This window comes from Notamacropus eugenii, chromosome 6 (genome assembly GCF_028372415.1).
Source record: "Notamacropus eugenii isolate mMacEug1 chromosome 6, mMacEug1.pri_v2, whole genome shotgun sequence".
NCBI lineage: Eukaryota > Metazoa > Chordata > Mammalia > Diprotodontia > Macropodidae > Notamacropus > Notamacropus eugenii.
The window spans coordinates 16,054,435-16,069,177 of record NC_092877.1 but is presented as its reverse complement, the minus strand read 5'-3'; the positions used below and the strand labels follow the sequence as shown (position 1 = coordinate 16,069,177).

The window sequence follows — 14,743 nt, the reverse complement described above, 5'->3', positions numbered from 1 at the left end:
CTTTCATGCCACCTACACCATCTTTTTCTTTTAGAATAAGGCTCTTCCTATAGAACCACAAAGCTAAAAGACCATCTAGGATTCCATCTCCAAGTCATGACTCATCTCTCATTGAAGATGACCAAGAGCCCCACAATCAGCCAAATGCCATTGTGGACAGGCTATTGGACTTGGAGTCAGAAAGACTGGACTTCAAATCCAGACTGTTCCTAGCTGTGTGGCCCCCATGACCCCGTTAGCCCCAGGATGGTAACAGCAGTCTCTTTTAAGGGTTGAAAAGAGAGTCCAATTAAATCCACCAAGAGCTTTGTAAACCTAAAGCTTCCTATAGAAATCTTAATTACTACTGCTCATGGAGGAAGCCTGATGCATGCCTCCCTTCAGCGTCTACCTATAACTCCTTGCTCCTCCATTTGGGGCCAAGTAAGAGAATGTCCATTTGTCTTCCCACATGAGCCACTACAGGTGCTCAAATATGTCTTTTGTTGACCTTAAACCTAAGCCTTTACATTGTAGTTTAAAAAGGTCCCATATATAGTGTCATAGGTGGGATTTGAACCCAAGACCTCTGACTCTGGCTCTTTCATTTTATCACAGGGACTTAAGGCTGGAGACTGGCCAAGCAAAGCAAAAAGAGCCAGTGGCACTTACCCATGGTATGTGGGCCTTGAGTTATTTTTATAGCTTCTGGGAACACTCTAGAAAGAAAAGGTGGATGAGCTATTTCTTTAAAAGAAAGTCTTGGAACTGAGCAGAGGCCATACATCAGTCCCTCTACCCCTGAGAACACCATATGTGTACCCATTAAAAAAGGAAACAAGGCAAGTCCCTGCTGTTCAGAAGCAACTGTCCAAGGAGCTGGGAAACCACTTCTCAGGATTTTATTTCAATAGCCTGGGGGTGGGTTGGGGTACATAGGGGGATGGGGGAAGCAAAGTTATTGAAGGTTTTCCTTTGTGCCCTGTTCTCATTGACATTTCTTGGAAACTTTTTGAGTGTTGGATGACTTTCCATTTGCCTCAACTAACTCACTGTGAGAGAGCAGAGTTGGGAGGTCCTTCACAATATAATGGTGCTTTCCCTTTCCCTTCCTCCAAGCCTTTTCAAAGAAGAAAACCAAGACTAACTCTTCCTATTTACCAACTTTTAGGCAGTTGGGAGAAAAGCACAGACCCCAAAGGTGAACTGTACAATGAGATAAGGAGAAAACTTGAAACTGTAAACATTTTATAGAGTAATAATGATATTCTGAAGTACCTTGGCAAGCCTTAAAACACTATATAGATAAAAACAATTGTTATTTTCATTATTAATTCTTATTTCTATAGCACCATAGATTTCATGAGACCTGCTCTTCACAGTGCTGTGAGGTAGGGAGGGACAAGTATTATTGAATTCTCTGATGCACAATTTCCTCTTCTGTAAAATGAGAATAAATGATTTTTAATCAAAAGTTAGTAAGTAGGACCATAACATCTGAAGGTAGGTAGGGACTAGATCTGTGATTTCGTTGATAAAGGGAACTCTCAAGGGAGGAAATTTCCTCTATTAATAACATTCCTTCTCTTTAACTTAGAACCTTAAAGAGCTGCCCAAGGTACTGATTGGTTAGTAGACTTGCCCAAATTTTCATAGATGGTATGTGTTAGTGGTAGGACTTGAACCCAGGGCCTCCTGGCTATAATAAGACCAACTTTCTATGTGATACTCCCAGCAACCTCTCTTGGGAAGGGTTGGGAGAGAGGGGGTTCTGAAAAAGCATCTTGCCTAAACTTTTCATTTTATAGATGCAGAAATAGATACTTACAGACTTCAGTGACTGTCCTACCCTAGTATACGCAGCAAAGCCAGGAGCCAGACTTGGTTCCTCTCATTCCAAAGTCAACTCTCTTTCTGCTTCCTGATGCTACCTTCTATAAATAAGAATAAATTTCTAATAATTTTTCATCTACTTTCTCATTGGATCCTCAGGAAAACCATGTAAAATCAAGAGGCTAGGGGTCAATCTCATCTCTGACATTTGGGAGTTTGTGTGACTTTGGGCAAAACTAGCAAGCCCTCTGGGGTTTCATCCCCTCAGAAGGCTGAATTAAATTACATCCATGTTCCCTTTGAATTTGGCAGGGCTGGTAATCTTATCCCCATTTGCAAGAGGAGACATGAGGGAATTGTTCTCCATAAGAGGATATGCCTTCCAATTTATTTTACCCTAGGAAATTATTTGATAGGACATGCATTGATAGTGGTTATCCAATTTATAAACAATAGATAGATGGGATAAGAGGGAAAAGGCAACATTAGGCCACCTAATTTTTTTTATAACAGCCCGGATGGGATTATGTCAGATTCTATCGTCCACCCAAGCTGTGTACACCCTGTTCCCTGCTAGTGAATGTGGAAATTAGGACCATTTCTGGGCAACACTTGTAAGATTCAGGTAGGTGGGTAAAGAGATACAGCCTGACGTAGTGAATGGCCAAGACCTGGATTCATATCTGGCCTCACACACCTACCAGCTGTGGATGTTGGGCTAGTCTTTTAACCTTTCTGGGCCTCAGTTTCTTCACTTGTAAAATGAGGAGTTTGGTCCTGCTGACCTTTTAGCTCCCTTCTCATTCAAAATCTATGACTCTGTGTCATTTCATTTCTTTGGGGCTCAGTTTCCTCATCTGTAGAATGAGGAGGTTATACTAAAAAACCCCTAAAATCCCTACCAGTTTGACATCTATGATCCTTTCACATGTTAAAAAGGTGGAGAGACATAATTTCTGGGTAATTAGTCATTTTATTAATTATGTCTAGTGAATAATTAGTAAAAAGATAATCATTTGGCTGTCTCTCATAAACCAAAGATCCCTCCTAGAGGCCTCTTGAGGCTTACATACCTTTAGAAAATGGGTATTCCAGACAGTCTGCAATCAACTCTGGTTAACAATTAATGAGAGAATGAATATTGTAATGAGAGGTGGGCCTATTCTAATAAGGAGTTGGGGGATATGACTTGGATCAGGGCACCCTTACTCCCAGACCATCATAGCTTCAGGCTCTCTAAACAAGGGATCTGCCACCACCAAAGTCTGAACAGAACACCATGGGCTGGAATTCACCTCGAATAGACTCTGTTTACTCTTTAATCAGAACTAAGCTTCCCCAGTTGGGTAGGGTCTGAACAAGATTGAGCTGATGATAAAACCCAGTCTCATTATCAGCCCCATTCTTCCAAGGATGACTTGACCTAGTAGAGAATGAGAAAATGGGAATGTTAAAAAAAACCTGAATCCCCAATAGTAATTGGTTATTAATTTCTCTCAAACCTATAACCTTTGAGTCCATTCCCCACCCCCCACAACAGAGGAGGGGAACCTAGACAATGGATCCTACAACTTCTGTTTTCATTCCCATTCTGATTTTTTTTAACATTTCTCTCCAGGAGGTAATCTGAGGGAGAGCTTAATTAAAAAATCAGATGAGAAAAATATAAAAGGAACGTTAAAGATAAAATGAAAATCATGAGATGAGGTATTCCAGATGGCACCTGCATTGCCTTCTTTGTCATCTAGAGGCTTCAGCTCAACAATGGCAGCCATCTCAATGGTGTTGATGTTTGAGGGAGAGTGTGAGAGAACTAATTAGTCATGAAAAGGAGGAAAGCAAAAGAGAAAATCCACTGATGCTGCCTTCTTTAATTATCTAATTAGCTTCTCTGTATTCTAATATAGACCTGATATCTTTACCTATTATCTAATCATTAACTGTCTTCTAATATATTAATGGTATCTCAAAGGGTTGTCACGCCTACGGCATGTCCCAATCCTACTGGAAAGAAAATGACTTTCTGGTAGATGACACTCGTGTGCAGTAGAGGAAGGAAAACTGAACTCAGAGTCATAAGATATGGGTTCAAGTTATCATTCAGCTAACTAACTTACTGAATGATAAATCCCTGTTCAGCATTAATTTCTTTTTCTGTAAAATGGGACAGGGTGTACAAGGAGTTAAGAAAGAAAGTTTTCATAGGTACCGAGATATTCACTGCAGACATTTTTGTGGTAATAAAAAGTTGGATACAAAAAAAAAAAGGTGGAAGGTAAGGAATGCTCACCCGTAACACAGCATGGTATGTGCATTTTATGCAACCCAGGGTCATACAGTTAGTAAGCATCTGAGAATGGATTTAAACTGAGACCTTCTTGACTCCAGGCCCAGAGCTCTATCCACTGTGCTACCCAGCTGCCCCCAATACAACTCTGATACACTATAGAAAAAGCCATGTGAAAAATTTAAAGAAACATGGAAATACTTGTGTGGATTAGTGCAGAGCAAAGTAAATGGAAGACAGAGGAGAAAAAGTTATCATCATTCATCTCTAACGTCTATATAGTGCCTGCCAAGTGCCAGGTCCTGTGCTAAGCACTTTATAATTATCTCATCTGATCCCCGAAACAACCCTGGGACATCAGTGTTATCATTATCCCCCTTTTACAAATGAGGAAACTGAGGAATACAGAGGTTAAATTATAATAGAACCTTTACAGATCACCTCCTATGTGTCAGAAACTGTACTAAGCACTTGTTGCAAGTATTTAATTAAGTAAATAATTAATCTAATTTAATTCTCACAGCAGCCCTTTGAGGTAGGTTCTATTATTACCCCCATTTTACAGATGAGGAAACAGAGGCAGATAGCGGTTAAATGGCTTGCCCAGCTAGGAAGGATCTGAGGCCTGATATGAACTCAGGTCTTCCTGACTCCAGGCTCAGTATTCTATCCTAGCTGCCTCCTGATGAAACAGAAAGAATACTGGTATTGGGTTCAGAGGTTCTGAGTTCTAATCCTGCCCTTCCTACTAATAACCTGGTTCATTTTGGGCAAGTCATCTTCTCTGCATCTGTTTTCTCATCTGGAGAAAGAAAAGCCTTAGACCACAATGTCCCTACGTTTCCTTCCTGTTCTGGATTTACTAACATATATCACTACTACAGTAATGTCACCAGAAATAACGGTAAAAGGAAATTGAACTCAGAATATTTTTTAATGAGCAGTTTGGGTCCTAGAGATAGATAATGAAACCTCCTCTTATAATATCATCAGACATGGTGGTTTTGTTGATCGACGTACTTGATTTTTTTCTTTGTTATAATAGTGAGTTTAACTGGGACATCATTATAATATTTTTAAAAGGCATAAATAAACCTTTAAAAATGATTTTTTAAGAAAATGATAAGGATAAGATGTATCTGGCTCAAACCTCCGTTAATCTTATCTCCAGCTCAAAAGTTCTCAGATCTATTGATTATGATGGTCATTTCCATTTCAGTCCTCACAATCACTTTCTCAGTTTATCCAAAGGAAACATAAGGATAGCAAAGGGGATGCAGACCCTCTTAATGCCCCCCATCAAATCCCTCATACCACACTCTAGAATCCTAGCATTCAAGACCCTAGTTGTAACCAGGGTTACACTTCTATCTACTGCACAAGGAGTCCTGATCAACTGCAAGAGTTATGTGGCCTTTTCCAAAAAGAGAGTCTTTGTTCAAAAAGACCTCAGCATTAATGAAAAAAAATATCGTCTTGGGAAACTGTCCTCAGCAGGCTGAGAGAGAGGCACATTGGGGACTTGGCAGAAATACAGCAACTGACAAGGGATATTTATAGGTTGGAAGAGAAATTGGAGGAATGGGATGAGAGCTAGAAGGCATTCCTGGGGCTTAATGGAGGATGGGGTGAATGGTGGGGGTGGCGGAATCCGTATCACACAGGCAGGAGTGAGGCCGTTGGCTCGGCAGGGAAAAAGATGGGTAAGGAGGCCCCCAGAGCAGAGGGGGTATGGAAGCTTACTTTCAACTCTATCCACAGAAATGGGTGTTGGACTCATGGAATGCTAGGAAGCATGGGGAGCCATATGAGCAAAACAGGAAGAGGCTGAAGCCCTGAACTCAGTTCACTTCCTTGCTATTATCTCATCACCAAAGCATCGATTAGGTAAGCTTCTGCTCTAAGGGTAGGACAAGAAGGCAGAAGAATCAAGGGACATGTTGGCATAGGAGGTAAACATGGCAGCAGGACAGAGAGAGCTGACCTCAGAGTTACCAAGACCTACGTTCAAGTACTGCCTTTAACACCTGCTGGCTAAATGACCCTGGGCAACCCATTCAGCCTTATCCCCAAGGCCACTGTCTAAAGACCAAAATTTTAAATCTAGTAGAAGAGATTTCCTCACCATCCTAATTAAAATAAGAGATCTGGAGGAGGAAAGGAAGAGAAATGGGGTAGATAATCATGAAACTCTGATCCTTTTCTTTTGGGCAAATCTGGTCTAAAAGGAGCATGCACCATCTTTCATATATGAAGATACTGGAATTAGCATCAATAGGATGTGAGTTTGGGGTTGTTTTTAAAATTTTTTTTCTCAGTAGTAAAGGATTTGGTTGAGACATTCCCCACTTTCTTCTCTCAGTCACACTGTCTCATCCAGTTACACTGTGGGACCATTCTTGATGGCCGCAAAATGCTCTGAAGCAAATTGTACCAAATGGAGGTTGGATATGTGTCTTCCTTACCACCATCTTCTAAATCAGAGGCATCAAACAGGACACTCTCCAGGAACAAGATTAAAATGTAACTGGGAAATATGAAACAAAATAAGTAAAAATACAATGAAACTTAGATAATGATAATATGTGGTTCTCTAAGTCCACATGAGGCTGGCAGGGATTCTTATGTATGTTTTAGTGCTCCCCATCTCTACTTGAGCTTGACCACTGCTTTGAGCTGCTGATATAACTGTGCAGCCAGTGTCGATACATGTATAGCCCACATAAAGTTGCCCCGATCAACAGTGTTGCAACAACATCAATAAGTCATAACCAACTCTCAGAATAAAGTTTTATGCAATCTTGTTCTAACGTCATTCAACCACTCAGCCATTCGTCGCATTGTTACTAGAAATTCCCCAGGACAGGGATTGTTTCATTCTTTGTATTTGCATTCCAGAGACCAGTACTATGCCTGGCACATAGTAGGTGCTTAATAAATGCTTGTTCATTGATGGATGGATATGAAAATAATTGTCCCCCAAAATATCATTTCACCTGATATTATATTTGCACATGTTGACTATGCCTCAGATACTTTATGTTTGATCAGGAGGTTATCAGTGATGGAGATGAATATTACTTCAATAAAGATTTCAGGTAGTTTGAAGTTATATAACTCTTTGCAGTTAATAGACTACCTATAACAAATTACCTTGCTTGCCTAATATCCATGATTTAAACATGAGGAAACAAGATCAGAGAGGCAAAGAGATTTGTCCATAGTCACACAGACAGTAATTTCAGAGCAGGAATTACGACCTATGCTCTTTGATGCTAGCAAACACTATTAATAGTTTTTTGCTATTATTGTTTTGTTTTTAAAGAGTGGGCAGTCCTCCTTTTGGAGACTCTAATATCTCTCTTTTCCTGATGTGACAGAAACAGCATTGGACTTGGACTCAGGAAGATCTGAGTTCAAATCCTTTCTTAGACATTGACGATCTGTGTGACCTTGGACAAGCCCTTCAACTCTGTGTCTCAGTTTTCTCATCTGTAAGATAGGAGAATAATGGAAGCTTACCCGCCAGGGTTGTTGTGAGGATCAAATGAAATAGCATATGTAAACCTTATTAGCAAATCCTAAAAGAACATAGAAATGCTATCTGCTACCTATTGTTACTATATCACAATAATTTCCAGATAATAACCCCTCCCTCAAGTCTAACTTTGATCCCTTCCTTGTAAGGAAGAAAAAACAATTAAGTAAAAATAATCAGCCATAACAAAGACTGGTGGTCAAGTGGATAGAGCGTCAGGTCTGGAGTAAGAAAGACACAACTTCCTGATTTCAAATCCATTCTCAGACGCTTACTAGCTATGTGACCCTGAGCAAGTCATTTTATTCTGTTTGCCTCAGTTTTCTCATCTGTAAAGTATGAGTTAGAGAAGGAAATGGCAAATCACTCCAGGATTTTTTCCTAGAAAGTCCCAAATGGGGTCAAGAAGAGTCAGATAAAATTGAAAATGACTGAATAACAACAAATCCACAAAATGAGCATGTGTGACACTATAGACAACATATCCTCCTCCACTAGATCCTTCTATGTGTTCTCCTCATTATCTGATCTCCACGATCAAGATGTATCCTTATAATTATTGAGAGGTTTCATGTTTTCCTTTGATATTACAGTGGTCACTTTATAAAGACTCATCTGGTTTTCTTATCTCTTCATTAGTCCGTACAAAGTCTTCCCAAGTTTCTCTTCATATTCTCAGTTCTCATTAGGATGCTCCCTCAAAACACGCAGTGGTCATTCTCAATACACAGCTCACTACTCTACACCCATTCTACACAATAAGCTGGAGTGTAAGTTTCTTGATATTCCTCTTTTTTAACTCATAAAAAGCAGGGCAGGCTTAAGTAGGGATGCCAAAGTCACTGGTCCCCAAGAGATACAAGAAAGGGTTTTGGGGAGTCTTGTGATAGATTTCAGTCATCTCTTTAATCTGAGTGCTAGCCACTTATAAGTGAATAAATGGCCAGATTTGGAATCAGAGGCCTGGTTCTGACACTCATGAACTCTAGCAAGTGGCTACTGGCCAGATTGTTGAATCTTTGGGAAAATAGAATCTGAAAACCACATCCTGATGAGAAGGTAATGAGAGGAGGGAAGGAGCTTCATCCCTGAAATAGAAATCCCTGGCTTCTATCAGATATAAAAGTATCTAGATTGGTGGGAATTTAAAGGTGGGTAAATCAAGAAGAACTGGGTTCAAATCCCACCTCATTATGCTTATTAGCAGTGTGACCTGTGCAAATCATTTTACCTCAGTCTCCTTATCTGTGAATTGAGGGGGTTGGACTAAATGATCTTTCAAGTCCTTTCCTTCTGTAACTCTATGAAACCTTAAGGACCCTGGCCGACAGAAAGTATAGATGAAGGAAAAGGAATTGGAAAAATAAAAAGGAGGGGAAAAAGAAAAGACAGAGAACTTCTCCTACCTCCTCCCAATATTTAATGCTGCCTTAATCCTCCCCACACAAATTGTACGTATTTAGTATATATTTTAGTACATAAGTTTGGTTATATTTAGTGTATCCTTTAGTATATAAATATAGTATATACTTTCATATGTAAATTTATAGGTGTATATATATATGCATGGAGATGTATACATGTAAGTGTGTGTATGTGTATGTGTATGTGTATATATGTGTACATATAATTTATTTTTCTATATGCATATGGCTTCCCCATCTTCCAACACCCAAACAAAATATAAGCCCTCTGAAAGCAAAGATTATTCCATTTTTGTATTTGCATTACCAATGCCTAACAGAGTACCCAGTACATAGTAGGTACTTAATAAATAATTTTCAAATAGAGAGAGAGGAATATAATGGGTAGCAGTGAAATGTTACTAGTGACTACTTGAGGTACCATTCAGTGGACCTGTGACCTTTCCTCTCTTCCCTCCATTGATATATATTTTTTTCTCATTTGAAACCATATCAGTTTGATTCCTCTTGTTTCATACCAATATATTTATCATTGAATTTCTGGTCTTTTCTTCTATCTAACAATTTTTTCTTCATGAAACCAGAAGCCATCCTTTCTATGCTTAACTTCAACCTACACAAAAAATTCTTGACTTGGGGTCCGTGAATAGATTTTTAAGGGCAGGGGAGAAGAGAGTATGACCTTGAATAGGAAAAAAAAGTAACACCTTTATTTTCACTAGCCAAATTTCCTTCAATTATGAAAAAAAAAATCTCAGAAAGAGACCACAGGCATCAGCAGACTTCAAAAGTCCAGGATATCAACACTGAATCTTCTGTAAACCTACTTATTTACAGGTTTTCTCCCATATTAGAATGTTAGCACATGAAATGAGCTCAGTGATTTTAGAAAATTTTGAATTTTAGAATTTAGAAATTTAGAAAAGATCTTAGAAATTTTAGAAAACTTTAAAAAGTTTTAAAAAATATGGAAACACTTGCACAAAAAAATGAAATGAGGAGAATCAAGAGAACATTGTATACAGCAGGAGTCATATTGTTTTAAGATCAACTTTGAGCAAATAAGTTATTTGAACTATTATATATCCAAATTAATTATAAAGGACATAGAGATAAAACTCTATCTGCATCCAGAAAAAGAACTGATAAATAGAAGTATGTATAGAATAATTATACACACACACACACACACACACACACACACACACACACACATGCCTATTTGTGTGTAATGGTAGCCATCTCTAAGGGGGTAGTGCGGAAGGAAGAAAAGGAAATTAACATGATAATTTTGCTGTTTATTTGAAAGAAATAGGAAGTTGTGCATGGCAGATTTGCAGTTTCAACTGCAATCATCTTTTTTATTTTACTTTGTTATAGAGATGTTTGTTTTATTCCATAAATTAAAAAAAAAAAAGGAAGAACCGAGCTAAAAAATGTCAGTTTTTTTAAGGTAGAGACTGTGTCTGCCTTTCTTTGGGTCCTCAGTGCTTAGTACAGTGCCTGACACACACATAGTTGGCATTTAATAATGCTTCTTCATTTCTTTACTGGTACTTAGGACTCTTTATTCCTCAGTTAATTAGTAGGTTCTGAAGCCTGCAGCGCAGGACACAAAGTAAATAGATAATCAGAGAATGTATTTTTTATTCTCTAATTACAACATCCAAGAATCAAGAGCTATAGGCATGCTATCTACTATGCTCATTACATCAGATTAATTTGTTTGGGGTGGCCTCTTGCAGACTGCCCCTCCTGGCAGCCTCTTTGATTGTGATCCCAGAGACCAACAGTCACAGGATTCCAAGAAACTGGGAGCTGGACTCAAAGCTGCGAGTCAACTGGTTTTTGTGGGAGTGTTGTTTGTTTGTTTGTTTCCAGGATGGGGACCTATTTGAAATCCCAGGGCTTTTTGCTGCTTAGTAGTCTCTGTAAACTGCATGAAAAGATGTTAAGTTTCTGTATATGGAAAGATGTTAAGATTCTGACCTGGATTTATGTCCCACATCTGATCTTGGTAAGCCCCGTGACACTGGGCAATGCACTTCACCTCTTAGGGACTCAGTTTCCCCAGGAATCAATCAAAAAGATTGTTTGCTAGACCCTGTGCCAAATGCTAAAGACACAATGGAAAAAGAAAAACAGCCCCTGCCTTCACAGAACTTGAATTCTAATGAGGGAAACAGCATTTATATGTATAAATGAGAAGATACAAAATGCACGCAAAGTAGTTGGAAAGCAATTTTTTAAGGAGCCCTGGCAGCCAAAGGGCCCGGAAATGCCTCTGGCAAAAGGGAGCATTTGAACTGATTCTTGAAGGAAGTCAGAGATTTCAAAATGGACATTAAATAACACTTGCAAAGCCTACCTAGGATTATGGATTTTAGAACTGGAAGAGACCTTAGAGGCCATTGAGTCTAAGCCTCACATGAAGGAATCCCTACAAAAACCCACCCTATAAGTGATGGTGCAACCACTGCCAAGGAGGAGAAAGAAACTGGCCACCAGTCAAGCAAGCCCATTCCAGTCTTGGATAGCTCTAATGTTTAGGAAGGGCAGCTAGGGGGTGCTGCAGTGGATAGTGTGCCAGGCTTGGAGTCAGGAAGACTCATCTTCATGAGTTCAAATCCAGCCTTGGATACTTACTAGCTGGGTGATCCTGGATAAGTCACTTAACCCTGCTTGCCTCAGTTTCCTCATCTGTAAAATGAGCTGGAGAAGGAAATGGTAAACCATTTAAGTATCTTTGCCAAGAAAACCCCAAATGTGGTCATGAAGAGTCAGACAGGACTGAAACGACTGAGCAACAACTAAAAAAAGTGATTAGGAATCCTCTCCCCGCCCCAAGCTGTCCTTCTTTGCAGTGTCCACCAGTTGCTCCTGATTCTGGCCTCTGGAGCCAAACAGAGTAATTCTAATTCTCTTCTCCATGACAGACCTTCAGATACTTGAAGACAGCTACCATGTTCCTCCTGAATTCTTATTCTACACATCTCGTACTTTTAACCACCCCTTACCTACCAATGAGGTTATTTTGTCAGTTTGTACTTGGAACATAACTGGCATTTAATAAATGTCATTTTATTGACTAACTGACCCCAATAACCTGATATCTCTCCTCTGAACACTGTAACTGATCAGTGGCATTTTTGAAGGAATCTAGCACCATTATTTTACAGATGAGGAAACTGAGGCACAGAGAGGTTAAGAAAGTTGCCCTGGGGTGAACAGTTAGTAAATCTGTAAAGTGATTTTCAAAACCAGGTCTTCTTGACTCCAGGTCCAATCAATGCCCAACCCATGACAGCACACTTCCTCTCTAAACTTGTAGGGTTGTTGAGAAGAGAGCACTGGGGCAGTGTGGTATAGTGGGAAGAATATTGAGTCTGAAGTCAAGAAGACCTGGGTTTGAATCCTGCTCCATCCACTTAGTGCCTACACGACCTAGGGTGACATACTTTAGATCCCTGGGCTCCAATTGCTAAGGCAATAACATTATCCTTAAAGAGCTGACATTTGTTGATCAATGTAGATTATGCAAGGAAATGGGAGAGTATGGGCAGCATTTCACAGCTGCTTGCAAAAACTTAACATCTTCCAAAAACCAATAAATAAATTTTCAGAGGACCGGAATTAGAGCAGCAGCTGGCAACTCTCCATAAACAAATAAACCACAAGTAAATCCTCATTTCACAATTACAGACCCCAAACTATCCTCGACAAATTAAGCAAATAAACAGAACCAGAATATCAGCATAGATTAAGCTGTTGTCCCCAATTGCCTGGACATAATGTAGATCCATAAAAAAAGGAAAGAATGTTTTAGGTACATGTCACCATACCAAATGCATAACATTTCTAAATGATGTCCACACAGAAGAAAAAGTTTGCAGAATAGAGAGGACCCACAGAATTCAGAGCCAGATGGAAACAGTTTGCAGTCCCCCATCAACCCCATCCTCCTGCTTGCTACTGTAGCTACCTGGTCATGCTTTCAGTGAGTCTGCAGAAAGTAAGCTTGTATCCAAATATATGCATCCGGTAATATGAAGATGTTATTTTTATTTAGATTTCTCAGGAACAGACGGGCCCCATTATTTTTACAGCTAAAGAAACTGATGCCCAGAGAATTTAAGTGCCTACTCAAGACGACAAGAGGAGTAGCTGCTTAGCAGCTGTAGCACCTTAAGATTTACAAGGTGATTTTACAAACATTGTTTCATTTTATCCTCACAACAATCCTGGGAGGTAGGTGATATTATGAGGAAACCGAGTCTGAGAGAGGTTAAGTGATGTGTTCAGGGTTACTACACCTGTGTATGTGTGTGTGTGTGTGTGTGTGTTTGTCCTTCGTTGCTGAAGAAGACCATGCCATCAGAGAAATGGTGACATGACTTGCACTTGGCTTTGTTTTGAGTGAGGGAGGTCTGTGCACAGTCACCAGCCTCACTTTTCCTCCAGAGCCATCTGAATCCAGTGACCAGATATTCATCAGGATGACTGGAGATGACCTAGAATGAGGCAATTGGAGTTAAGTGACTTGCCCAAGATCACACAGCTAGTGAGTGTCAAGTGTATGAGGTGAGATTTGAACTCAGCTCCTCCTGACTCCTATCCACTGCACCACCTAACTACAACTAGCAAGTATTTGAGGTGGAGCTTGAACCCAGTCTTCCCAACTACAGATCCTGTAATTGATCTACTGTCACCTAGCTACCAGAGCTACATGTCTTTCTCCTCCCCGCTCAGTGGAACAAGCTCCAAAATTGTCTAATTGTTCCCCAGTTAATCCAATTAAAAAGGATTTAGGGATTGTCCCAGGATTGGAGGCATGAATCTATAAAAGGAGCCAGTTAGATAGTACAGTGGAGAGATGACCAGGTTTAAAGTCAGAAAGAACTTAGTTCAAATCTAGACTCAGACACTAGTTATGTGACCCTAGGCAAGTAATTTCACCTCTGTCTTCAGTTTTCTCATCTGTAAGATAGGATGATACTAGCACCTCCCTCCAAGGTTTGTTGAGGATCAAATCTGGTAATATTTGTTAAGTCCTTTATAGACCTTAAAATACTATAAAATGCTGGTTATTGTTATTAGTATTAAGTACCAACAGACCAGAATCTCCCACGTGATCTCAATAATCGGTGATTTCATCCTTGTGACCACTGTGGGAGCTTCTTCCATCAAGTGGGAAATCCCTCCATTCAAACAGATCTCCACTCCTCTATGCCTTCAAAGGAAAAAAAAACCCAACTTAGTAAACTGAGACTTAGAGAGGTTACTACCCATCCATAGTAAAGTCTCAGAGGTGGCATTGGAATCCAGGACTTCATAACTCCGTATCTGGCCCTCTCTCCAACACACTATACTTTCTCGTCCCTCTCATCAATTTCCCCATACAATTCCATGACTTCAAAATATTCTCTTGCACCATCTCTCTCTATTCAGCACAAATTAAGACACAATTCAGAAAACTTCAGGCCTGGAGTCACATTTTAGACTGAGTCTTAGAAGGAGCAGAGGTATAGCAGAAGGACAGCAGGGGTCCAGAGAGAGGGAGCCACACTGATACTATGGGAATAAGTTATTTTATGTCTCTAGTCTCAGTTTCTTCATCTATGAAATGGGAAAACAAGCAGCCTGAAGCAGACTGAAATGTTACAAAGCGCTCTGGATTTGGAG

The 14,743-nt window shown here is 39.8% G+C and overlaps 1 protein-coding gene across 1 annotated transcript in view; it reads right to left on the bottom strand.

Moving 5' to 3' along the window:
- Positions 1-14,743, bottom strand: part of SLC1A2 (solute carrier family 1 member 2) — a 157,898-nt gene that overhangs the window by 108,391 nt on the left and 34,764 nt on the right. The gene's annotated exons all lie outside the window — the stretch shown is intronic.